General features: G+C 33.9%; 1 non-coding gene across 1 annotated transcript; it reads left to right on the top strand.

Annotated features, from left to right (window-relative positions):
- Nucleotides 1-12,622: 12,622 nt before the first annotated feature.
- LOC117195450 (U6 spliceosomal RNA) lies at nucleotides 12,623-12,729 on the top strand. The gene has a single exon (XR_004475168.1). It is a non-coding gene; the product is annotated as a U6 spliceosomal RNA (small nuclear RNA).
- Nucleotides 12,730-26,183: the final 13,454 nt, after the last annotated feature.

Here is a 26,183-nt window from a genome sequence, read left to right on the forward strand (position 1 = left end):
GAGCCAAAGAGTGGCAGACCTACTAGAGAAAGGACTTGAGGACACATGGAGAGGGAAGGGTAAGCTGGGACAAAGTGAGAGAGTGGCATATACATATATATGGGAAGCAGCCACATAGCACAGGGAGATCTGCTTGGTGCTTTGTGACCACCTAGAGGGGTGGGATAAGGAGGGTGGGAGGGAGGGAGATGCAAGAGGGAGGAGATATGGGGATATATGTATAGCTGATTCACTTTGTTATAAAGCAGAAACTAACACACCATTGTAAAGCAGTTATACTTCAAGAAAGAAATAAAGATGTTAAAAAAAAAAAGCTCTTAAAAAAGAAGTTACTTCCTACTCAATAAAGTTTTGTTTACGAAATAAAGCAGAATGGAGGCAGAACAATAACCTGGGCCTTTAATTTACCCTAAAATTAATTTCCATAATTTGGGAATAGAAAGGTGTTGATTTTCTTAGCTACAAGGACTATCGTCTAAATTTCTCACTTAAGATCTCTACTTTGTAGTACTGTCTCATTAATTGGAAACAAAGTAAAGAATGCAATGGAAATTGTTAAGCACAAACGTTGTCAGGGGCATAATATCATTCAGAAGTTAAGATTGCACTCAGCCTATTTCCAGCAGTTGACTTTGCCTCAATCTGAAGTGAAATTTCTCCATTTCTCTTTCTTCCCATTCTAACTGAGCTCTTGCAAAACTGTCAAGGGTATCTTCCTGGAAGAGAGAGAAAAAATAAAGGAGGGAAAAAAGGTGAAAAGAAAAAGGAGAAAAGAAATCAGGACAGATGTCACTTGGCTGGTCAGACATACAAGATGCTTCAAGCTCAGCTTCCATTCTTATTTCACCAGCTATCACAGTGCTGCAGTTTCCCATGATTCAGCCACACTGGCAAGTCTTCTCTTTTCAGAAGATACATGCCCCTTCACACCCTAATATTTTCTCTTTTCTTATGCTTCTTATGCTTTTCATTCATCCCAGAATGCTTCCTCCTCCCCCTCTTTATCTCATTTAATTAAGATCTTGGTCAAATGTGACTTCTTTCTCAAGGCTTTTCCTAACAGCTCACATAGAATTTGTTGTCCCTTCCAATGTGTCCTTATTGCAACTAGATTATAAGCTCCCTCCGAGCAGAGATCATATCATAGTTGATGATAATAAATGCTTCCTGGGTTTAATTGAATTGAACTTCAGCCTCATCTAAAATAAAACTTTCTCCATGAAGCATTTTCTGATCCTCTATTAAATATGACTTCTTTCCTTAAGAGCTGAGGTTTTCATTCTTTTATGCCGCTGACTTTATTCTTATAATTAATATGTAAAAATGTTACTTCTGATATACATCATAAAATACTTGGTGGCAAGATTGTGTTTTCTAACATGTACTCTAGAGTGAATTGCACATGATAGGTTCTCAAATACTTATTAAATAGATTTTATATTTTTCAGAAATCTTCATAAATGTATGTATCAATATTAAAGTAAAACCCACCCTCAAATCCATATGGTCAAATTAAGCATCAGATTTGCAACACATGATATTTATAGGATCTGAAACATCAAAAAATATAACAACAAAAAATATATGTATAACAAAAGTTTGAGAGTGAGTGTATTTAGATGTCACTATGAAAATTATTTTATTTTCTATTTTTTCTGTTATGCTTGACTGTGAATTTTTGAATTATGTATCACTTCACTTCATAATTAAAAATATAGACATTTTGAAAATCAGATATATGATCTTTACAACAGGATTGCTATCAGGTCATTTGCGTGTCATAAAACCTCTCCCCTAAACTTAGCATATTAATGATATGAGTAGATCCCCCCAAAATGACTAATTTATGATCAAGAAAGACAAATTTTACCTACCTATGAACAATTTAAATGGTCTTTCCCTCTCAATGTAATGCTATTCTCATTATTAAAGAATTAAATCTTTCCTGAATAATTTTGAGGGAAAAAATAGTGAAGCAATTCTGTTTTACTCAACAGAGAAATAGTACAATGTGTTATTGTAATCTGACTTGTATCTTACTTGTAAGGTCCTGGAAATTATTATTTTAAATTATGATGTTAGATTAGATTTTCTGCAGCTTAGTATATTGTAAATGTAACATAATTGCTAAATGCAAATGAGATGCTGTACAGCTTTTCCATAGAGTTGTTCATGAAAGCCAAGCATTTTACATATTACAGTCAAGTGCATGTTATTATCAAGAAACACATTATAATGAAGCTCAATTTAGTATAAAGACAAGATACTGTAGCTTTATAATGGGTGACAGTACAGTAGTGTATGTATGTACACAGCAAATCTGCCACCTTCAACTATCAAGAGCATTAAATATGCCAGGAGTGACAGCACCGCACTTTAAAAATTTCCACTTGCTCCTATTACTTCATGTCAAAGTTACACTTGAAAGTTATTTTATCTCCCAAACACTGACCAATGTTTTATTGCCAAATAAAGCCTGGGATTCATCCAGTAACATTCCAAGGAGTGTGAAGGAGGTAAAATTCCTCTTCTTAACATTAAGGGTAAGTCTATGAAATATGACCTAATAATTGTTCCAAAAAATAACTGTGATCTGATTAAATTGAGCAACAAAACTGTTAGAAAGCAAAGCTCTATGGAGGAAGTACATAAGTGCACAAACCATGGTATCACAAACAATGGCACTATTTAACATCATAGTATTCTGTGAACTCTCAAAACCACTCTTACAGTTGGTGAGGATAAACCACACAGCTGCCATCCAATCATACTGAAGTATATGGCCCTGCCTAACACATCCCATCTTCATACAGATCGTGGGGAGACAGTCTTTGGGAGAAGAGGGAGGTCAAAGCACAGCAATTAGTACTACTAGTAAAATGGCCTACAAATTATAAAAGAAAATTTCTCAAAGATATATTTCTTACTGTTTCTAATCACAGTGTTCATTAAATAAAGCACAATTTTCAAAAGAAAAAAGAAAAGATCAGGGACACCAATGGGCTTGTTGCATGCAGAAGAAACCAGCTCAAAAGCAATTCATTATTAATGCCTGAATATTCTTGCTAAACAGTTCTGATTATTTCACAAGAAAGAGGTCAAGGTAGTGGAGAAAGGAATTTAATCAAATAAACTCTCAATCTCTCTCCAAATAGCATTTTCATCCAGCTGCATGTAAATTCATCAGATGACTAGCCTCCAAAAGCACAGGCAAGGTTAATCTGCTATGACTGTTAAAACTTCTATGATATGCCTATTGAATAAAGATTCAAAATGGGATGAACCGTGCAAGTTACCCCAAATTAGAGTTTTTTTTTTGCTCATAACATACATGAAATTTCCACTGTTAAAAACAAACAAATAAACTAAATATCTTCCATCTAAATTAGAGATTTAAATCTTCCATCTACATTATTAATTTCTTAAAAAAGGTTCTTTATGATGTTGTGTAGGTTTCATTTACTGGAATTTTTAGGACTTCCCACCCTCAGGGTCCAGGAACCCAAAGTATTTCTACTCTGGATGAAATTAGCTTAAAAACCTTAAGACCTACGAAATCATATAAAAGAAGAAGTTTATAATAAGTTTTACAATATTTTTTAAATCATGTTGATTTACTTTTACTTATATGCAATATTATAAAATTCATCATATTTTTATCCAAAGGCAATATCACTGGCAAACATTACCAAGTGTGTTGATGATTTATTACTTAAAAGATAAATGTAATTTCAATTTCCAATTATCAAAATGTAAAAATATATGAAGATAATATCAGTAAAAGGGTATATTAGTATGCATTTTCACAGACAAGGAAAATGCATATGAAGATAAAATAACTGCACAGACACAATTTTACTGATATATTTTTATCTACTTCATTCTCCATGAAACTTTACCACTGTATATAAATATATTATAAAAATTAAAATCATGTTTTAAGATATTGCAAGGTATTCAATACATTTTACTTTGAGAATGAAGAACTCTGAATTTATTTTCTAAAAATCTATAGAATTATGCTATATATAGATGTTTCTAGAATTTTTAAAATGTTAAACATAAATAATATTTGACCAAAATATGTAATTTACCTTCAGTAATAGATAATTGAAATGGAATTTTTAAAATAAAGCCAGTATCACAATTGTGAACCTATATAAAGATTTTTAAGGCATCCATGATCTCTTCACTAATTGAATGCTCATTTTGTAGATTTTTTAATTTATAGTTCTAAAATCCATATGAAAACATATCATACCATGGTAATGTTTAATTCAGCCTATTGCTATTTCAATAACCCTTAACATTGCCTTTCTTTCCTGCTACGTTTATACAATTTCTTTTATGTTGCATATTTCATTTCTATATTTAAGAAATCATGCAGCAGTTAATAAATCTTCTACCAAAAAAATCAAAGTGTTTTTCTGCTGGCATTTTTGGCATTCTTAGCTCTCAGCACCTTTCTTGAGTCTTAGACACCATTTTACATGAGGATAATTTCTAAAAAGCAAAATAGAACTGTCTAATTAAGGGCTGTACGATTGGCTAGTCCGTGGTCTCTGTGACAGTTGTGACAAATACACATATTGGCACAGACCTAACCTCACTTCACAGTTGGCAACACAAAGATGGTATTTTCAGAAATGTGGAGAACACTCTGATACAAAGCTTCACCTTGTCTAGTGCTATTCCATTTAATTTTTTATTAACTGCCTGAACATATGCCATTCTAGAAGAGGGTAATAGTTACAAAATGTCAGCAGAAACATTTAAACTGCTAAAATGTAAATGATTTTATAAATTTGTAATGAAAGGTAATTGGCATGTGGGAAAAGTAACAGAAAAACAGATATGTGTAAATGCAAAACTGGTACAAAATACATCTTATGAGTTGAAGGTAGGAAAACCTAAGTATATTTTAATGAGTACTGTAAGTAGTATTTAAATAAAATTAGATTCATAAGCAGAAAATGTGAATTCTATAATATTTTATTTTGTAACATTAGGAAAGTTCATAATAATGACAAGAACTCATAGAACTTTAATGTGCTAAATTCAATAAACAGTAAGACTTTAAGATGCTTCACCTCATTTAAAAAAAAACAAATAAATCAAAGTAGGATAATATAAATAAAAAGTATCCTTGGTATCAGCACTATAACTCTAAAAGCACAATATTCAAACATGATTAGCTTGTTTCTTTACTTTCCACTACAATGAAAAACTATTTAGTGATTAAGCCCTTCAGCAACATAATGCTGGGTCAGTACTTTCAGATATGTCAAGAAGACGACTCCAGCAAGGAACTGAGTATTTCCTCAGCCACCACACAGAGAAACCACCTTCCAGTTAGGTTTGCGGGCAACCATCTTTAAATGCTTGAGCTGTTCAGCGTGGCCATGACAAGATTTGCAATTCTCTACGTTTATTTACACACCATCACCCCAACTAGACATCACATAGAAGTGGCATGGTCACAGCTGACCCCAGGGTAGTCCCTGTCTCTGCCGATCCAATTTCATCGTGCTCTGCAATTGAACTGCAGTCATACAGTAGAGGATGTATGCACAGGACTCCGTGCCACAATAAAATTAGCAGAAGCTTGTCAGGGGGCATTTTCCTGTTTTACCGTGACAGACCCTGGACAAATAAGTCTGCTTTCCAGAAATCCATAGAGGTCTGGCTCTCTTGAAATGTATATGAGCCCAGCATATTTGTGTCACAGTGTTCTATATGGTAAGCATGTTACGTGATAGTTTCAGAACAATGTTAAGCCTTTGCTGTGTTTTTTCGTTTTGTCTTCACAGTTTTCAGGGCACTTAAATTGCCTATGAAGAGACAACTATTTTTGATTTGTAGAAAAACAGCTTCTGTTTATTAGTAGTAACTAAGAAAAAATTTATTCCTTCAGAGAAAGGATACAGCACAGATCTATTCTATTTTGAAAGAAAAAGTTCAAAGGAAAAATTTTTTTTTGCAGTTTGATAAATCAAGCTTCAAAAGTCTCTTTCTTGACCCCTCATTTTACCTGTAAGAATCAGTTATACCACAAGGAAAATCTAAGAATACACACATTTAAAATATGCTTGTAAATAAATTTAAACGATTTTTTTTTTTTTGGTTTCAGATGAAATGTTAAAAGAATAATGTGGTAAATAGATACATTTTACCATTATGGGGCAAAACATTTTAAAACATAATATGTTTTTTAATCCAGCCTAAAGTAATTTTATTAGATATTCTGTGCAGTTCTTATATCAAACATTCCCAGAAGCCCTGGGATCATTTTATATTCAATGGAAGACAGAAAGAAATCCAAAACCTAGTTAAATAAATTGTTCATTTATTCCTTCCCTTTTATGCACCAAGATCTACATGTGATCATTAATTATAAAGAGACTATTATAGCACCATATTTTCATTCAATACGATGTCCTGGTATATATCAAAGAAGTCCCATAATTAAAACAGAAGGGCCACAATGACAATTAAAATTACAATCTATATGGGGAAAGAAAGTACAGTTCTGCAATTTTTCACCCTGTCACTGTCAGCTGCATGGAATATTCTGGTCACGTCTCTTGTAAAGCAGCCTAAATTCTTCTTCACCAATGCAACCTCAAAAGCATTATCAGCACCTAAGCAAAAGCCTATGCAAGTATAATTTAATACGAAGCCACAGTTTGCAAGTAATAGCGTATAAAGTGATATTTAAGTGGTGTTTTAAGCACACTTCTGATGGCTACAGCCGCTTTTCCCTGGTAAATGCGTTTTCCTTTGAGTAGTGATTATGAGTCCTAGGTGAAGAGGTCCTGTGTGCAGGTCTGTCTGTAAGCCTTACTTCCAGCTGCCAATCTTTACTTCACAGTGAAGAAAAAGCCACATAGCACCTTGTTCTTACTCTTGTATGCTGTCATCCCCTGAGCCTGATAACACAAAATCATTTCCACATAACACTTTCCTGCTTCTGCCTCTTAAACCTTGAGACCTACACATTGTGCATGCACTTGCACCCTTGGCAATCGGCTCCCTGGAAACCCCTTCCTTTGAACCATCAGAGTCTTCTAGCGGACTATTTTTAACACTCATCTTGGTAAATATCTGCATTAACGGAGTACAAAGCTTTTTGGTAGCAATATGTATTTGCTACAATTTATTGTCTATAAAAGTCACGAACAGTGAATTATTACTCTTAAAATTGTGTTTTTCTTTATAATAACTTTAAACTGAGCACTCATATATGAAGCATGCAATGGAGACTGAGAAGGTTTTGTATAATAAAACTGTGACATGGTCATTTTTTCCAGTTTTGCATTACAGAGACACACTCATGCATGGTGCTTTTTAAATTCTTATTATGTGGGAGGTCAGGGGGTCGAATGTCAGAAAGCACTGTTAATTTCACGGGGTTAGGGGAAAGTAAATTCAGAGGGAATACAGATCACTTAGCACAGAAAACCAGCTCCTCTGAAGTTTGGTTTCACATTTGTTAACCATATCCTTCAGCTGACGAACCATTGAGACCACGGTGACATTCTGGTCCCAGATATAATGGCTTGACATGCTGCAGTGAGACTGTGATTCCGTCGCCCTGCTCCCTGTGCCAGCCTCAGCCTTCCTCTGAATCAATGAAGCACTAAAACTCCACACAACTGGAACTGAACAAAGCATGTTGCCATTTTGGCTGTGATGTTTAAATTATAGAGAAAGCAGTCAGGATGTCTTAAAGTTCAATCTGACAAGAAATGTAAAATATATTTCTGTCTTCATTCTCTGGGAAGGTAGCATCTTACACTGCGCCGTATCACTACCCAGAGTCCTTTTAAAGTGGTTCATAATAGAACATCAAAGACCAAATTCTTGCATTTCAGGGATTTTTAAGTAATCAGAAAGACATCTTACTAGCACTGGCCAAAGTTTCGTGGGGAAGAGAATGACCTAGATAATATGGTTTTATTCAGTTGGTGGTGGAGGGATATAGTTCCTTTATTTTACTATTTGTTCTGAGAGACAAAGTTAACATGCTGACAGGGACGTACAAGGCACAGGTTATACAACTCACCACCAACGACGAGGTAAAACAATGGCCCGTTTTACCGTTGGGATAGATGAGTAATAACCCAAATATGTTTTAATGTGAACTTTGGTAAAAACCTGAAACTTTATTTAAATATAGTTCACTGGGCCAGTACAGACAGATGCTGATAGGTTTGGTTGGGTAGTTTATTAGATTTTTTTTTTTTTAGATAAGATTTTTCAGACGCAAAACTCAAACTGGGCTCAGCTGCCCCCTTATAATTAAATTTTAATGACTTAGGCTGAGTGTTTGTGTTTTGGCAGCATGCTTAATAGTGTTAGCATTTAAATGGTTACAACTAGACTCTGAAGGGAGGCAAACCCATAGCAAGTCATAGGTGAAGCTTCTCCAAAGAAGCTCTGGTTTACTGGGATGCTGTGGGATTTAGTGGGACAGCCAGCCACAGGTCATTCGGTCACAGTAAGTCATTAAAAATGAATTAGAATAAAATGCTACATACTCTAAATTCCACAGTAGCCTGAGGGCCAATGCTTTTCAGTCTTAACACTTTTTCATTATAAGGAACAGTTTTATATGTTTTCGTATGCCAAAGGGTCTACTGGTAAATAAAAGCAGTATGTGGCTCTGCTCATAAAATCACCCTTTCTCCCAAAATGCCAGGAACAATCCAGGGTATCCATTTTAATCAGTTCTTTTTTTAAGAATTATTATTAACTTTGCAGTGGTATATTTCACAGGTTTCCTTTTTATAATTAAAATCTTGTTTTCCTCTCAAATCCTCTTTCCAGCAAGCAGCCTGTTGCCTGAAGTTTTAATCCTTCATTACTAGTTAAAACAAAATCACCAATTAGGCACATGAACACGTCTGTATTAATCTCATTAAGGTGATGGCACCAAATAAATTGGAACTATTTTTGTGCTTTTACTGTGTTCCTATGGCTTTATCAGGCCCTGTGGTCATATACAAAGACCTCGAAGCTTAGTCATTTAGAGTCATTCGGTTGTGGACTGAATGTGGCATTACCATCTATGGCTGAAAATTGCTTTCAGCTTTTAAACTGCACTGACTAGTCTGTAGTTAATCTTAGATCATTCACTCGCAAAATTAAATGAGCCAGAACGGTGGTCTTTTTTTTTTTTTTTTAATAAAATAATACATCACAAAACACTTATTTGCCCTGCCCAAAAGAGAGATCAAATTCATTTAAAATCCCATAAACCAGAGTTGTGAATTTTTAATTTTATTTAGTAGCAGAGAAATAGAGGGTAAGCTATCTTTCTATAGCCCATCATTGCTATAAATTTACATATGGAACATGGTTTGATGCTTAACCAACCTTTAATCTACCTTTGATGTATACTTCTACTTCAATGTGGTCATGTGACATCCTTATTAATGCAAATGTAAAAAAGACTGTTTTGGATCTCTGATATAATTAGCCATAAACCATGTTAAAAAAAGAGAGAGAGAGTGTGCCTACTTGAGTCACTGGAGTTGCATATAAAGTTCACAGTTATCATCACAGAAGAATAACCTTAAGAAACTAAGTTTAAAATTTTTACTTCATTCATTCTTATATTTTCTGCCCAAGTAACTATTGAAGACCATTTTTCTATACGAGTGATAGTCAACTAAGATTTGATTGCTAAATAATTCATTTTATAGGAGTAAAACACTTTAATATTTGTAGGATTTTTATCCTGCTTCTTGTAAAAGTAAAATCACATTGAGAGAAAAGTGCTAACTGAGGCAAAAGGGGAAATGTAATACTTCTTATCCTGATTAGCATATATTTCAATCATTTCAAATACATTGTCTTTTAAATGAATGTGCATTTTCTTGTGGTTGGTTCCCTCCTTTCTTACTGCCCTACCCCACATTGTGTGTCGAATGTCTATGTTTTTATTTTGGCGGCCACTAATGTTAGGGTCCAAAAAACTTGAGCCACTGCAAATGAGGTGAAGGTCACCTCATAATGCCAGATGGAGGGAAAAAGTTTGGATATTTGAGGGGCTGACCCAGTGAGTACCCTGGTGGATGACAGAATGCTAAGGTTAGATATTGGAAAATAAGGTTCATGCTACTCTGTCACTGGGGCCGGTGCCGGCTGCTTGCTTGACAGAGAAGGTGGTATGTGGTCTGGACCTCAAGAAAAAGGAAGTCAGCCACCCAGATCAAAAATTACCCTGTTGACCATCCAAAAAAATGATTCTGACATCAGCTTAGTGAGACAAGAAGAAAATGATTTTTTTAAAAAAGTTAAGATTGTACTTTATTCTAGGATAGTCTAGGGAAATTCACAGATCGATCACAATATGATGAACGGAAGTTCCTGAACTACGAATACAATTGCCAAAACCACATTGGCGACATCTCTTCATTTTTACTACGTGTTGCAAGTGCACATGACTCAAGTTGTGCAATTCTGGAAGCTAATCACTCATTGTTTTTAAAAATATAGTGTTATAAGAATAAGTACAATAAAATAAAATGCATTTCTATTGACTGTTCTCTTTAAACAAAAGCAAATTGACTGAAATTGACAGAAGCCATTCATTGGTTATGCAATTATTTTCCCAGCTATGAACATATCTTTCTGTTTAACTTGTAATAACGTAGAAAAAAGGTTTCAGTGACCAAAACAGCATACTCATTTTTATTGAGACTGCCCTTCCTGTCTTAAAAACTTTCTTGAGACTCCTTGACCTGATTCTAATATAACTGCGTTCCTTAAATCTTATTATATTGCTACTTTAAAACAGATATTGGGTTTATATTTTTCAATAAATTTTAATGATTTAAAAGGATCCCAATCTATTCAAGATTTGTCCCTTTTCTGAGACTATAGATGAAGCAAAAGATACATACATATATATATATATGTATATATATATATATATTATCAAATATCAGGTGACCATTCTAAATACTGCACAGTATTACTTTTTCCATCTCAAGAAAAATATCTGCATATTGTTGTTTATTCTGTAAAATATTCCTTTTTTTAATAGCCTGAACCAAATAATTTCTCATTTTTACAGGCTTCACTTCACTTTTCTCACAGTGAATAAATTGCAACTTATTTCCATGAAATTCACAGATGACACAGATCTTTATTTTGCATAAAGGCATAAAGAAGTGTCTAATATCTTCAATATTCATCTGCTAAGTGGACATTTGCATTGGGTTAGAACGGAAAAAGAGCCCCAACCCTCCCGCAGTGACAGCTGTACAAAGGGATGACATCTGACAGCTGTGACAGTGCTGAAGGGAAACTCAGATGACTTGCAGCATCCATGATCCAATTACAGCACACATCCCTCTGACAGACCCAGCAGCTTGACTCCAGCGTTTGGAAGGACAGTATTGATCTCTTGTCAGAAACCAGTTGCCTGCCTGCAATTGTGCGCTGCTGAACTTTGAAAAGCTATAGTACCCTCTTAAATGATAGGGGCAGTCAGGTTATAGTATTCAGGTACAAAGAGAGGTGCAAAGGGTATCTGCTAAATGCTCTAAACTTGAACAAATCATAACAATATGACACTCCAATCATACTGAAGGAGCCCAGCTGATCTAGCTGGCTACTGTCTGTGCTAATGGAAAGACAGCTCTTTGTGTTTAGTGGGATGATCTTACTTGATGAAAAGGCCACTGCAATTAGTGCATGCTGGTTGGCTGTGCTGGGTGACAGCAGCATGGATGGTATAATGGCAGCTGCCAATAACCCTAACTTCAAGAAAACAGACAATTAGGACTTTGATCCTAACGCTGTTAGTCCTTTACTCCAGACCTCTGCTCCGCTTTTACTGTAAACCTCACAAGGGCAATGTGGTACAACCTCACCAAACAGAACAACTTGGTCAAGGGGTCAGTTGCCTTTCTCCTCTTGACTTGTGTACCTGCCTTCCTTTAGGAAAGAGAAGGGGGGGGGGGGAGAGACTTACGCAAAATGTAACAAACATAAATATCTCCTTTCAACTATAGTTTCAAAGAAGCTAATATATGAGCATAAATGCTTTAAGATGCAAAAATTTTAAATACATTTTAAAAATAGGGTGGTAAAAACAGGATGCTAAACTTTAAAAAAAGAGCTTTCTAATGGCAAGTGAGCTCATGTTTTAAGACACATGTAGGACTGACTATTAAGAAATTAGTATAAAATAAATAGGATACAAGGATGTAATGTATAGCACAGGGAATATCACCAATATTTTATAATAACTTTATATGGAGTATAATCTACAAAAATATTAAATCACTATGTTGTACACCTGAAACTAATATTTAACTATTGTAAGTCAACTATACTTCAATAAAAAAAGAAATTACTAAAATAATTAAAAGTTATCTCCAGTTTTTATTATTTTAGGATTGGATGAAGATAGATGAAATATTCTGAAGACTCAGCATACACAAAACTTATAATGCAGATTATTTTAGTGTTTTTCATCAAGTGCAGCTCCAGAACACTTAGTAAAGCACTTAGGTAGCAGTGAAACAAGTTAAATTAAATACTGGAGCACACACACACACACATTATACCAGTATAGGCAAATCTATAATTAGAAAACTTAAGTTTAGTGCTCACTTCAGCAGCACATATGCTAAACTTGGACATATACAGAGAAGATTAGCATGGCCCCTGTGCAAAGATGACACCCAAATTTGGGAAGGATTCCATATTTTTAAATGAATATTCTTTCTTTCTTTCTTTCTTTTTTAACTTATGTATTTATTTATTTATTTTTGGCTCTGTTGGGTCTGTTGCTGTGCGAGGCTTTCTCTAGTTGTGGCGAGCGGGGGCTACTCTTCGTTGCAGTGTGCAGGCTTCTAGTTGTGGTGGCTTCTCTTGTTGCGGAGCACAGGCTCTAGGTGCACGGGCTTCAGTAGTTGTGGCTCGCGGGCTCTAGAGCGCAGGCTCAGTAGCTGTGGCATATGGGCTTAGTTGCTCTGTGGCATGTGGGATCTTCCTGGACCAGGGCTTGAACCCGTGTCCCCTGCATTGGCAGGCGGATTCTTAACCACTGCGCCAGCAGGGAAGCCCTGAATATTCTTTTTATACCTCAAATTTAGACTGTTTCTTAACTTTGAAAGTTTTTTCTGTAATTGTGGATCAGGTAGTATTATTAATTCTAGGTAAGTAGGTACTGTAAATCAAAACCCAGAGGAAATATTACTGTTCAAATTTCATTAAATTCCAAGGATTTAAAAAAATGAAAAAAAATTAAGTCTGTATCAGTCTCAGATTCTTTCTAATGGAACAAATATAATGGCAAAACTGGAAAACTAACCTTATATAAAACATTTTATATTTCAAATAGGGTATGGAAACTAGAGTTTTGAAAATGAACAGAGAATTAGAGAACAAAAGATGAAAAAACAAACTTTGGGAGAGCTTTAAAGCAGAGAACAACTGAGATATAATAGTATCTAAGATAAATGAAGACAAAGAACCAATGTGCTTCAGCAGTACAAATCCTTAATTATATCCAAAATACTCCTGTTCACTCGTATGTACATTAATGCTAATTAAAACACATGAGATCACCCTAATATAAACTGAATAACACAAAATTAGTGAGTATGGAGAAACATTCTCTTCTTGATAGAAGTATAAATTGTAGCAGTCTTTCTTAAGATTAATTCAGAAATATGTATCCAAATTCCATATTACTTTAATTAGAAACATTCTTCATGAAGAATTGTATGAAAGAACATTCATTGAAGTATTACTTATAATGGGAAAAAAATTAAAACAACCTAACTACCCAGTAGGAGGGGATTAACTATATCATGATAAAATAGAATAATATACAGCCAATTAAAAGAATGAAGTGGATTTATGTAAGTTAATATGAATTTTTCCAAGATGTAAACATAGTATTATCTTGCATGTATAAAAGTATACACAAAACAAACATATATGTATGTGTGTCTGTGTATTTGTACTTATTTGAATATGTATAAGATATTTATATCTACCTATATATGCTTCATGTATATTAACATTTCTAGAAGTACAAACAAGAAACTGTTAATAATGGTTATCTATCATGAACTAGAGACAGTAAGAAGGCTCACTTTTAATTTACATTTCCTTACACTATCTGCATATATATTACTTTATAATTTTTTTTAAACTAGTTAATTAAATTTTTTGTGTTAATAACCTCTTGCTACTTATATAAAACCAGCCATGACAGTTCTTCATGTAGATGGGAGACACAACAAGAAGAAAAAAAGGCACATTTCCTAAAAGATATGCATGTTTAGAGATTTAAAATTATAAAGATAGAACCTAAACAATTTGTACTCTTCATTCCTTTAGTAAACATTATTAGACATCCACTGTTAGATTTAGGCTAGTTGGGGAACATGAAGAGTAATAAATAGTGTGCCTGCCCATAAGAATCTATGGTCTAGTTGAGAAGATTTAAAAAATAATAGTACAGTGAAAAATGCTGACCATTAATGGTAGGCAAAAGTGGTTTAGAGTACAACAGGTGGAGACATCTCGGCCGTAGGATGTCAAGGGGCCATTCCTAGAGGAGACTAGATTTAAGTCTCAGATGATGAATGTGGTCAGCCAAGTGAAGGAAACTCATGGGCAGCAGGATTCGAAGTGCAAGAACTGCATGGGCAAAAGAAAAAGGGAACGTGTAGGCAGTCCATCATGATGATTTCTTAAAAACAAAAAGATTAATGGTGAGAGATAAATCTGGAAAGGAAAGTAGATATCTCAAAGGAAAAAAAGGGTACTTTCTGATCAAAAAGACCTGAAAATTTTCCAAATTTTTTCATTCATTAAAATAGTATAGAGATGCAGTTGTCCAAATACACTGAAAAATAAGAATTACCTGGACTTCAGGTTAAAAAAAAGATTCTTGGGGTCCAACACAAATTCATCAAATTTAACTGATAACCTACAGGTATAATAAGTATCCTGGTGATTGTTATTATCTGACAAGTTTATAAAATTTCGGTAGGTTAGAATATCCATGATGCTGTTATCTTTAGCCAAAACTTGACCCACTGAGAAAAAGCAAACAGATCAAATCAAAAACTTCATCTTTGAATTTATTTCTACAGTGACAAATGTTAAATGAAATATATGACAATCTTAATTCCACCAAGAGCCTATTGTGAGATAATTATTTACTTCCTTGGCAAGTCAAACAATTATATTTCCTTGGAAGCATCTAGTAGAACAGAGAAGGTCCACATCCTCTATTTATCTGACTTTTCAGTACAATTTATTACTAATTCAAAGTGTAAGATAATATGAACTAATATTAGTTTTACCTCCTTAACTAAACAGATGAATGACTTCACCAACAATAACTGACTATATTTTAATGGTATGTGTTTCCTGTAAGTCTGGAAATATAGACCTCTTAAGGCTAAACCACAGCAAAGAAAAGAAAATATATTTCTAGTATCTTTACAGTCCTCAAGATGGTGAGCTTATTGGTTTGAGTATTATACGTCTATGGTCTAATTCTAGGCATTGGTCTCCTTGTTGATCATTTAACATTGTTCTGCTCCATTTCAAAAGAATGTGCCCTTAAACCTGTCTACCTCTCAAATACCTGTCATTGGTTAGAAGAAAGTGAGGGAAGAGTATGGACAGTTTCATAGAAAAATATACAACTATTCAATTTAATTAAATTCAACTCAATTCAATTTAACAGAAACTTAAAGAACTCTATGCCAGGGATGCAAAACCATGAACCATGAACTGGAGTTCAAAGGTGTTAGAGCTTGTTAGCAGAGATAAATATGTAAAGAGAAATAATAATTTAATGTTGTGAACACAACAGAAATATATCCAAGGCACAGGACAGTGAGGATCACTGATGGGAAAGTAGGAAGGAAGAGCATATTTATGAACTTAAGATAATTCTAAATAATAAATAAGAGTTCATCAGATTTAGAGGGTATTGGCAGAGGTGAATTCTGAGCAGAGAGTAGCATGACCAAAAGTGCATGGAAGTGTGCATGTCAGAAAACTATAGCATTTAGTATTGATGGAATGTATGTTTTGAGGAGGAGAAGGAGAGACTCAGTCCTACTGAGTCTTTTTTCAAATTTGGAGGTACAAGCACAGCAACATTATGGTGACAGTGCCGTGTCTGTAACAATGGATACTGAACTTGGGAAGCTCTTAAGGAGGTTGAAATAGGTCAATAACATCCCCCAGCTTTTGGTTCTCTTCTTAATCTAAATGGTTTTGTAGGGATACAAATCTGCTATGGTAACCTGAAGACAGTGCATGTAACCACATAGATCAATAGGCAATGCTTGACCAAGTTTTGGTGAAATGCTTGACCAAGTCTTGGTGATATGCCCTGCAAATAATGATACATGGCTATTGCATGCAGTTTCTTATCTATATTTTTATGGGAGAGTCTCATCCTTATTCCTCATTGTAGTATCATGCAGGTCTACCTTGCCCCATTTTAAGGTATAGCTCCAGGTTTCTCTGTGAGTCTATAAAATTGCTATGTAATATACTTTGTGGATTCATTTGGGCTCCTTGTTTTCTCATTGGCTGAATCTATGTAAGTGTGGCAAGGAAACATGGCAGCTGCCACCATGGTATAGTTTATGGACTGCTTGATCACTTTACAGATTTAATAGTCCTAAACTCCATGGGAAATACTGCTCCCCCTTGAGGGAGAAATTATGCTTGGAGACACAACTAATAGTAATCTTCAACTAATGTGTATAAAATAGTTTCTATACAGTGAGCATATAAACATTCTATTTTATAGTATGTTAAATCTTACCATAGAAACCATACTATAGAGTAGTGTGAGATTTAAATAACATTTAATATATTAACATCTATTGGACACTTATATGTGCCAGCCACTATTCTGAGAGTTTTATACACACAATCTATTTTACTCCTCACACCAATTGCTTTATTAGTTCTAATTTATAATACATATAAGGAACTTGGGGTTTGGAGAATTTAAATAACTTCCCCACAGTTAGTGCAGAGCTAGATTGAGCCAGAGCCAAAGTTGAAATAGAGGCAGCCCAATTCCAACGCTCTCATTTTTTTTTTTTTTTTGCGGTACGCAGGCCTCTCACTGTTGGGGCCTCTCCCGTTGCGGAGCATAGGCTCTGGACGTGCAGGCTCAGCAGCCATGGCTCACGGGCCCAGCCGCTCCGTGGCATGTGGGATCTTCCCAGACCGGGGCACGAACCCGTGTCCCCTGCATCGGCAGGCGGACTCTCAACCACCGCGCCACCAGGGAAGCCCCAATGCTCTCATTTTTAACTACAGTTTTATTCAGCCTCCCCACTAACAGTGGTCACACCGAGTCTGATTTGTGCACACATCAGCCTTTCTTATTGGGATTCTTATGCCAAACAAAATTGGTCACTCTGTGTGATCAACTATTTTCTCAGAAACACCACTTTCCCTAGTAACAGTCACTTAACCATTAGAGTAATCTTTCCTACCAAGTTTAGTTTATGTGCTAATATAAAAGGCATCAACACCCTACCCCTAATCCCATGCTCATCTTCTACGTGACATTTAAACATTTTAATAGGAACGTATTCTAAATTGAATTATTTAGGAAAAGATTCTGGTCATTTAAACATATCACACTATTTAAAACAGATATAGACCTATCCTTAAAGGGAACATGGTAATGAGTGATCCCTAGTAATGGATATCCGACCTGTCCAAAATTCAAGATCAAATATTCACTTATGTTGCCACATATGTACTTCTTGAAGATTGTTTACTATTTGCTGTGCTCTGTTACCTGCTTTCAGCTTTTCAAGAACAAAATTCCAAGGAAAGCTTTCCTTACAATGTCCTCTGCATAGTAAAGCCTTGGTAGAAATGGCTACACTTCTCATCTCGCCTTTTTTTAAGTTCTCAATTTGATTAGATTTGCGTTATGCAATCATCCTTGTTTGAAATGACCTTGTATTTCCCATCCACACAGAATTCCATGAAAATCAAGCAAAAGAAAATACAAATGAAAGGAAAACATTTTCAGAATTAATTTAATGTCTTATAATATCTACTGGCATTTTGATTTAATAATTAATGCTTATTCTTTTTGTTTGTTTGCTTTTTAAAGCTTATTCTTACTGTTGTTTTTTAGTAAAATATTCTTTTAACCTATGGCTATATACTATGTTTTCCAAGCTATTAAGAATTTTCCTAACTAAATATAAGACAAAATTTTCTGAGAAAACTTCAGTATAGAATTGTGTTTTTCAATAAAGCAGAATAGAACATTTGGCCCCAAAAAAGTATTGGCAGAATTTACCAATAAAGAGATTTGAAAAATAGTGAGAGATGAATACTTATCAATGACAAGTCTAAAAAGGAATATATATATTTTAGATGGAACATTTTATTATGTATATGAAAGACATGAAATAATTGTTTAAATTCTTGACTATCAAGAAATAAAAGGAATAACAATGAAGAATTGTGAGTCAGAGTCACATGAAAAGCATCACTTTATATTTTCTGTTGACTTTTGCAATTCTTTGTCTATGTCATTTTTATAAATACTCATATCTGAAAATTCATAAAGGAGCACACACAGGATGATATTTTGCTACTGTCCACCTCAGCTTTAGAGTTAATGCATAAAGTCATACTAATTTAAATGAATATAACAAATATCTTAGTGCTTTGAAAACTGACAGAATTAGTTTTACATATTTTTACTCATTTGTTTCAATTTATGAACTGCAACCCATGGCCTCTGAGTACATGTGCATGATAAAATTATCAGAAAACAAATTATAAATAGCAATCAGTGACCTCTTTCTTAGCCACTGAACTTTATCAATGGCCTGACCCAAGATCCCAGGCCTGAAGGTCAATCAACTTGTACTCTATCAGTTCACAAGGCAAAGAAATTTCTAAATACAATCCCCTACATGAAGAAGTGCCAACCTCTAGTTTGATGAAGCTGAGATTCACTGATTGTTGTCTGTAGTAGTCATATAGCAAATTTTAATTGTGAAAATATAACAGCAAAATTTACTACAGTGATCTTATGGAAACTAGTTTACGCACTTAATTCATTTTTTTCTAAATCAATTTATACCAATAAATACAATTTGATAATTTAGAATTTCCAGTCTGAAAATGTTTGTTTCAAGAAATATAGTTTCATTTTAATAAGGGTCCATGTTGACAGAATTAATGTGATAGCAATTGACCTGAAAACTATAACAAATGATGAATTTTTCAGAAAAATTACATTTTCCACATTTCAATATAGAGACTAGAATTCTGAGAAAACACTAAACAGTTACTTAAAATTTTGTAATAAAAGGAAATACTTGCTTTTTATCTGTAATGTTTAATTGCATCTATTTTTTAATTATTTTCTTCCATGTGTTTATGATCTTCACAACACTTTGATGCTATTTAAAAAGTGTGAAGCACTTGTTAATCCAAGGCCTCACTCTCAAAGAACATTGAGAAAAAAAGAGGATAAGAAACCAGGGGCTGTGAGGGGAAGAAAGAACAGGAAGAGAGAATGAGAGAGTCAGAAAAAATTTCAAGTCCTTTATAAACTTATTCAGGTGAAAGTGGAACACCTGAACTAGACCAAAGCAAATGAGGAAATTATGAAGAACTGAGAAAAAACTGAAGGTTTAAAAAGAGTACTACAAGTATTCAGAATGTGTACTATATGTAAAGAAAAATTTTGACACATTAAAGTCATTTCTTTTGGAATGGGCAATGAAAGAGAATCTATCCTACTGTATATAAAATAGATAAATAATAAGGACCTAATGTATAGCACAGGGAACTATACTCAATACTCTGTAATGGCCTATACGGGAAAGGAATCTAAAAAAGAGTGGATATATGTATATGTATAACTGATTCACTTTGCTGTACACCTGAAACTAACACAACATTGTAAATCAACTATACTCCAATTTAAAAAAAAGAAAAAAAAGATAAACCATGTTTGTACATGGGGAGACAAAACACCCCAAAAGCCAATACAATACTGAAGGAGAAGAGCAATGCTGGAAGACTGATGCTACCCAACTTCAAGACTTACTATAACTCTACAGTAAGCAAAACAGTGTGGTATTGGCTAAGGAAGAGACAAATAGACCAATGAAACAGAATAGAGAGCCCAGAAATAGACTCAAATAAATACACTCAAATGATCTTTGAAAAAGGAGCAAAGGCAATACTGTCGTTGAACCCAAGTTCATGTACCTTATGCACAGTGAGGTCAAATAAACTGAAAAGTTGGAGTTTGGAGCAGAGAAAGGTTTATTGCAAGGGCCATGCAAGGAGAACAGGTGGCTCATGCTGAAAAGACCCAAGCTCCCTGATGGTTTATGGGGAAGAGGTTTTATAGGCAAAGCATGAGGGGAGGTCTGCAGGGTGTGTGACCTTCCTCTGATTGGTTGGTGATAAGGTAACAGGATGGTGTTCCAGGTATTTCAATCATCAGCCTTTTGTTCTAAACAGTCTGAGTTCCACATGCTTGTGCTCAGCCTGAAGCTACTATCCTCCACCTGGGTAGGGGCCTTAGTTCCTGTAGAAGAATGCAGAGATATGTATCAAATTGTTATGTATATCCCTTGAGGAGGAACCAGGACCCTGACCCATCACCACTGCCCTATTGTTTCCTGATGGCCTTTCCTTTGTTTCTGTATTCCCTCACTCCTCTAGCAACTGTTTCAATCTGCCCTTTGGAACTCAGGAAAGGTCTAGGAGGCTGAAACCTTTTCCTACAAACAATAAATGGGGGACATGAAAGGGTTTTTGTGCCCGGGAACGCCTCACAGGGTCCTGCTTGGTTTCAATGCAATAGAGCAAAGGTAGTCTTTCAATAAATGGTGCTGGAACAACAAAACATTCACATGCAAAAAAATTGAATCTAGACAGACCTTATACCTGTTTGTAAACATTAAACTCAAAATAGATCATAGACTTAAATGTCCAAAAGCAAAACTGTAAAACTCCTAGAAGATAACATAGGAGAAAACCTAGATAACTGGGTATGGTGATGATATTTTAGATATGACACCAAAAAACAATCCATCATAGAAATAATTGATAAGCTAAATTTCATTATAACTAAAAACTTCTGAGTATAACTAAAAACTCTGTGTAAGACCCTAGCAAGAGAATAAGAAACCAAACCACAGGTTGGAAATAATATTTGCAAAATATATATCTGATAAAAGACAGATATATATTTATATTTATATATATATATTTCAAAATATACAAAAAAATTCTTAAAACTCAACAATAAGAAAACAACCCAATTAAAAAACAGGTCAAAGATCTTAACAGACACCTCACCAAGATGATATGCAGAAGGCAAATAAGCATATGAAAAGATATTCCACATCACACGTCATCAGGGAATTGCAAATCAACAATGAGATACCACTAAAGCCTATTAGAGTGGCCAAAATCCAAAACACCGAAAACACCAAGTACTGGTGAGGATGTGGAACAACAGAAACTCTCACTCATTGCTAGTGGGAATGCAAATGGTACAGCCACTTTGGTAGACTGCTTGGCAGTTTGCTACAAAACTAAACATACTCTTACCATACAATCCAGCAATTTCACTCTGTGATATTTACCCAAAGGATTTGAAAACTTATGTCCACACAAAAACCTGCACATGAATGTTTATAGCAGCTTTGTTTATAATTACCAATGCTTGGAAGCAACTAATATGCCCTTCTGTAAATGCTGTAAGTGAATGGATCAATAAACTGTGGTACATCCAAACAATGGAATATTATTCAGCACTAAAAATAAAAGAGCTGTCAAGTCATGAAAAGACATAGAGAAACTTTAAAAACATATTACTAAGTGAAAGAAGCCAATCTGAAAATACTAAATACCATAAGATTCCAACAACACGATATTCTGGAAAAGGCAAAGCTAAAGAGACAGTAAAAAGATCAGTGTAGGGAAACCTATCTGCAGTGTATTTAGTAATACAATACGGTACTATGGTACAGAAATGTTCAGAAATACTCAGCTTTGAAGTGACATCAAGGCCAGGGAACAATGTTAGTATCCATTCCAACTTTTGTTAAAAATTAAGATACTTTATGAAGATTTTAGTGCAACTAACGAATCTGGAAGTGTCACATAACATTCTCTTTCCTCCTGATTTCATTATCCACTCTAGACAGTTAGATTGCTACTAATCCTTATAGTCAAGTTGTCTCTTTCATCTGGAATATATCCTATCTGCATGGAAATTTAATAGTATTTTTATCTAAGTCTGTATTTGTATAATACAGCTTTTATTTTCCAAAATTGAAAACTTTATTCCTTCAGCTTATTGTTGAAAAATTGGAGAATGGATGGTACAGAACTCAGACTCAGGCACTTACAACTTCCTTAAGTTTGGTCACATTTCATCAAGAATTAATAAGTTATGAACTAAGCCAATCTATCTTAATATGACTATTTAAAAGAAGCAATAGAGAGATATACTTTTACGTAAAAACAGTAAATCACAACATGGAAAAAAAAAAGCCTTCCAGAAGAATACATTAAGTCCCAAGATGAGGAAACTTAAGATTTTTCTCATACCACATCTCACAAACATGACTTAAACTATTGACATTATCTGATTACAATGCCCTTACGGGTAAATTCTAATTGTTGACATTAAAATTAAAGGGAAAAAAGTTCTGAGGCAAGCAAAGTATAGCATTCTTGCTCCAGTATGTACTTTTCTTCTCCAAATTTGGGCATAATTGTCAAAGTAGCATGATAACTTGTCTCAAGAATCATTGTTCAGGCCCAAGAGTCATTAGAAAGATTATGGATTTAAGTTTTGGCAAATGGACAAATTTGGAACCTTAGGATAGGATCCACAGGTAATCAATTTAATCCTTAAGGAATGAATATTTAGCAAAAAAGAAATGGATCCATTTATTCAGAAGATAATATTCCAAATATGTTTACTCCTTATTGAGGATTAGTTTCAAAACTGACCAGAGGGTTATTCCTTAAGAATGATATCCACTAACACCATTCTAAGATATTTCTGTTCAAAAAACCACACAAATATTTTCCTGTAATCTTTTCTCTTTATTATAAAATAATAGTATTATAATATCAATATTGAATCTAAATATGACAATAACACCAATAAATCTGTAAACTTAGATTTTTAAAAATTCCCCTGATTTAAAGTATTGCTTCTTATTCAATTCAGGCTTCTCTCACCCCAAACATCCGTGATGATATAAAACCAACATAACAATTAGATATGTCTAAGAAATGCTCTTAGTACACTGAGAAGTCTAGTGAAGCTAGGATACAACCAAGACTGAGACCAGACCACCATACATGAATGAACACAAAGCAAAAATCTTTCACTTGGAGCAAAAATCTATACACTTACAATGACCTTTACTCCTCTTGAAAGAGGAAATAAAAATAGTTATTTTATCAGCAGGACTAAAGCTGAAATTATATATATAGAATTGGACAACTACTGCTGATTATTGTTCAATCATTACTAATTTACATCATTTAACTGAAAGCCAGCAATAAACTGAGCACTGTCAAAGTTTTATCTTAGTATACAAAAAGTTTTTGCATTAGTCATAATGTGGTCAAAACTATAAACAGATGGGGAAAATAATAAGCTATTGCCAAGGTGTTACCTCACTCCTTTAAAATTTTATCAGTTATCTATCGTGTAATAAAACACCTCATATTTAGTGGCTCAAAACATTAATAAATTGCTATCTTGCTATTCCTCACAAATCTGAAGGTTGGTTGGATAGTTCCTCTGCTGAATTTTCTGTCACTGTAGCGACTGCTGGGCTAGAATGTTCAAGATAACCTCACTAACTAATCTGGAGTTTGCTTCTGGTTCAGTTTTCCTGTATGTGGCCTCCCATTCTCTTCTAGGTTAGAATGGCTTTTTTTTTTTTTTTAAACATGGCAGCTGTACGGCAACATTTCAAAGGGTGAAAGCAGAAGCTGCAAGACCTCTGGAGAGCTAGGCTGGGTAATTCACACAATGTGATTTCCACATTATATTAGTCAAAGACTAGACCAGATGGAAGAGACTGAAAATAGATCACATCTTTCCATGAGAACTGGCAAAATAGCATCAATCTGTCTTTTAATCTACCACAGAAGTGAATAAGGTTTTTTCATGAGTACATAATAGATAAGAATATCTTGGTTGATTGATGAAGATAAGAACCGTATAGTCTAGAAGGACAGCCATTTTTGCTTGCTCTCTCTTTGATTAGTGCATTTTAGATCATACCTATTTTATAATAATGAAACTCTTCAATATGGCAAGCTATTGAATATTCCTTCATATTCTTATGAAATTGAGACTATGGAAAATTGAGTAGAAAATATTAAATCACTTAAAAAGATAATAAAAGAACACAATATAAAGAAATATGTGAGAAATGGCTATATCTACAAATAAAATCATTTTTACATATTGCTTGGCAGCTTTAGAAAGTGTTTTTAAGTTTAAAACTATTTGATTTGATTTTCACAATAACTCCGTGAGGGAGAGAGAAAGGGTATCATTATCCCTATTTTACAGATCACGTTCAAATATTTAAGTAACTGTTCTGAATCCATATTCCTGGTAGGTGGCAGACACAGATCTAGAATTCAGGTTTCCTAAATTTGATAATCAATCCATTATGTTCCAATACTAAGCAAAGTATATCTCTTTTGTCTAGTGAAAAATTACTTAGAATATGCATCTTTAGGATATTTCCTAGACTTTTCTTGCTTTTCTTACTGCTTTTGGCCATGCTTTATGCTTTTTATTTTAATTCTCTGTTATGAAAACAGAGCCTGAATTTTGTTTGATTAACCATTAGACTCAAGCATAGTGGTGCATTCCCTGTGGGTGGTCATAACTGTCTAATAATTATGATAATGTTGAATATCAGAGGTCTATGGACAAAAACCAATAAAATTTTTAATTAATTCAAAATTAACTGTATCATCTGTGTTATGCTTGAGTACTATATTTTAAAGATTAAGAAAAAATAATATATCCTTACCTAATTGCCAATTTCAAAATGAACATCTTAAAATAGACTTCATTTGTTTCAGAAATTTTGCACTTGATTTATATAAATAAATACAAATACTCTGAAAGAAATGATATCCTAACTGAAATATTGATCATAGAATATTTCATCACCTATTAAACAAAAAAAATATGTATCAAGACTATAAATTTGGTGTTGCCTATTTTAACATTTAATCAAGTTAGTATCAACTATGATTTTAAAACTGATTTGTAACTCGATATTAAAAATTAATTCAAGGAAAATGTGTCAAAGACTGTTAAATTATAATATACTTTAAAAAACTAACAAATCATATCAGGAGCTTCTTTATAATTTCAGAAGTCAAACTTGTATGTAATTTAGTTTTTAGATAACATTTAGGACTAAAATATGCTGAATATTCAAGAGTGAAGAAAATCCCTATTTGCCACTTTTGACCATGAATATTGCTGCTAATAACTGAATTATAAACTGCTAAAAGTATCTGTATCCCTGTTCATTCTTTAAAAAATTTATTAAACAAAATGATTAATGGGAAGTTAGACAAACATCAACATATGAAACAAATAAAGGGTTTTATTATAATGTGAAGTATGGTAATGAAATCCCTATATTGTGTAGGAGTGTAAAGAAAATATTATACATGACTTGACTTCAGCACATTTGAAAATTAAAAACTAAAATTTTGACATAGTGAAAATTTCCAAGCAAATTTACATTACCTGCTCTTATGCAAAATCCACTTCTCTATTAGTATAAGTGTTTGGCCAGTAGTTAAGCAACAGATTACCACCATAATGCAATTCTCATAAGTTTAGAAAATGGGAAACTGTCTATCAACATGTTACAAAGTATTTGTCTTCAAGAAATAATACATTCTCAGGAAAATTAAGTGAAAGGAATGACCAATGGTAAATCATGTAATAAATTAGATGATGCAAAGGTAGAATTCAAGAAGAATATAATTGAGCAGGAAAAAAAGTGTTATATGACATAAGAAGAAGTATAACAATGTGTACCTTTATGAAGTAATGACATAGCAATGAATTGTATAACCAAAAGAAA

This window comes from Orcinus orca, chromosome 7 (assembly GCF_937001465.1).
Source record: "Orcinus orca chromosome 7, mOrcOrc1.1, whole genome shotgun sequence".
Classification (NCBI taxonomy): domain Eukaryota; kingdom Metazoa; phylum Chordata; class Mammalia; order Artiodactyla; family Delphinidae; genus Orcinus; species Orcinus orca.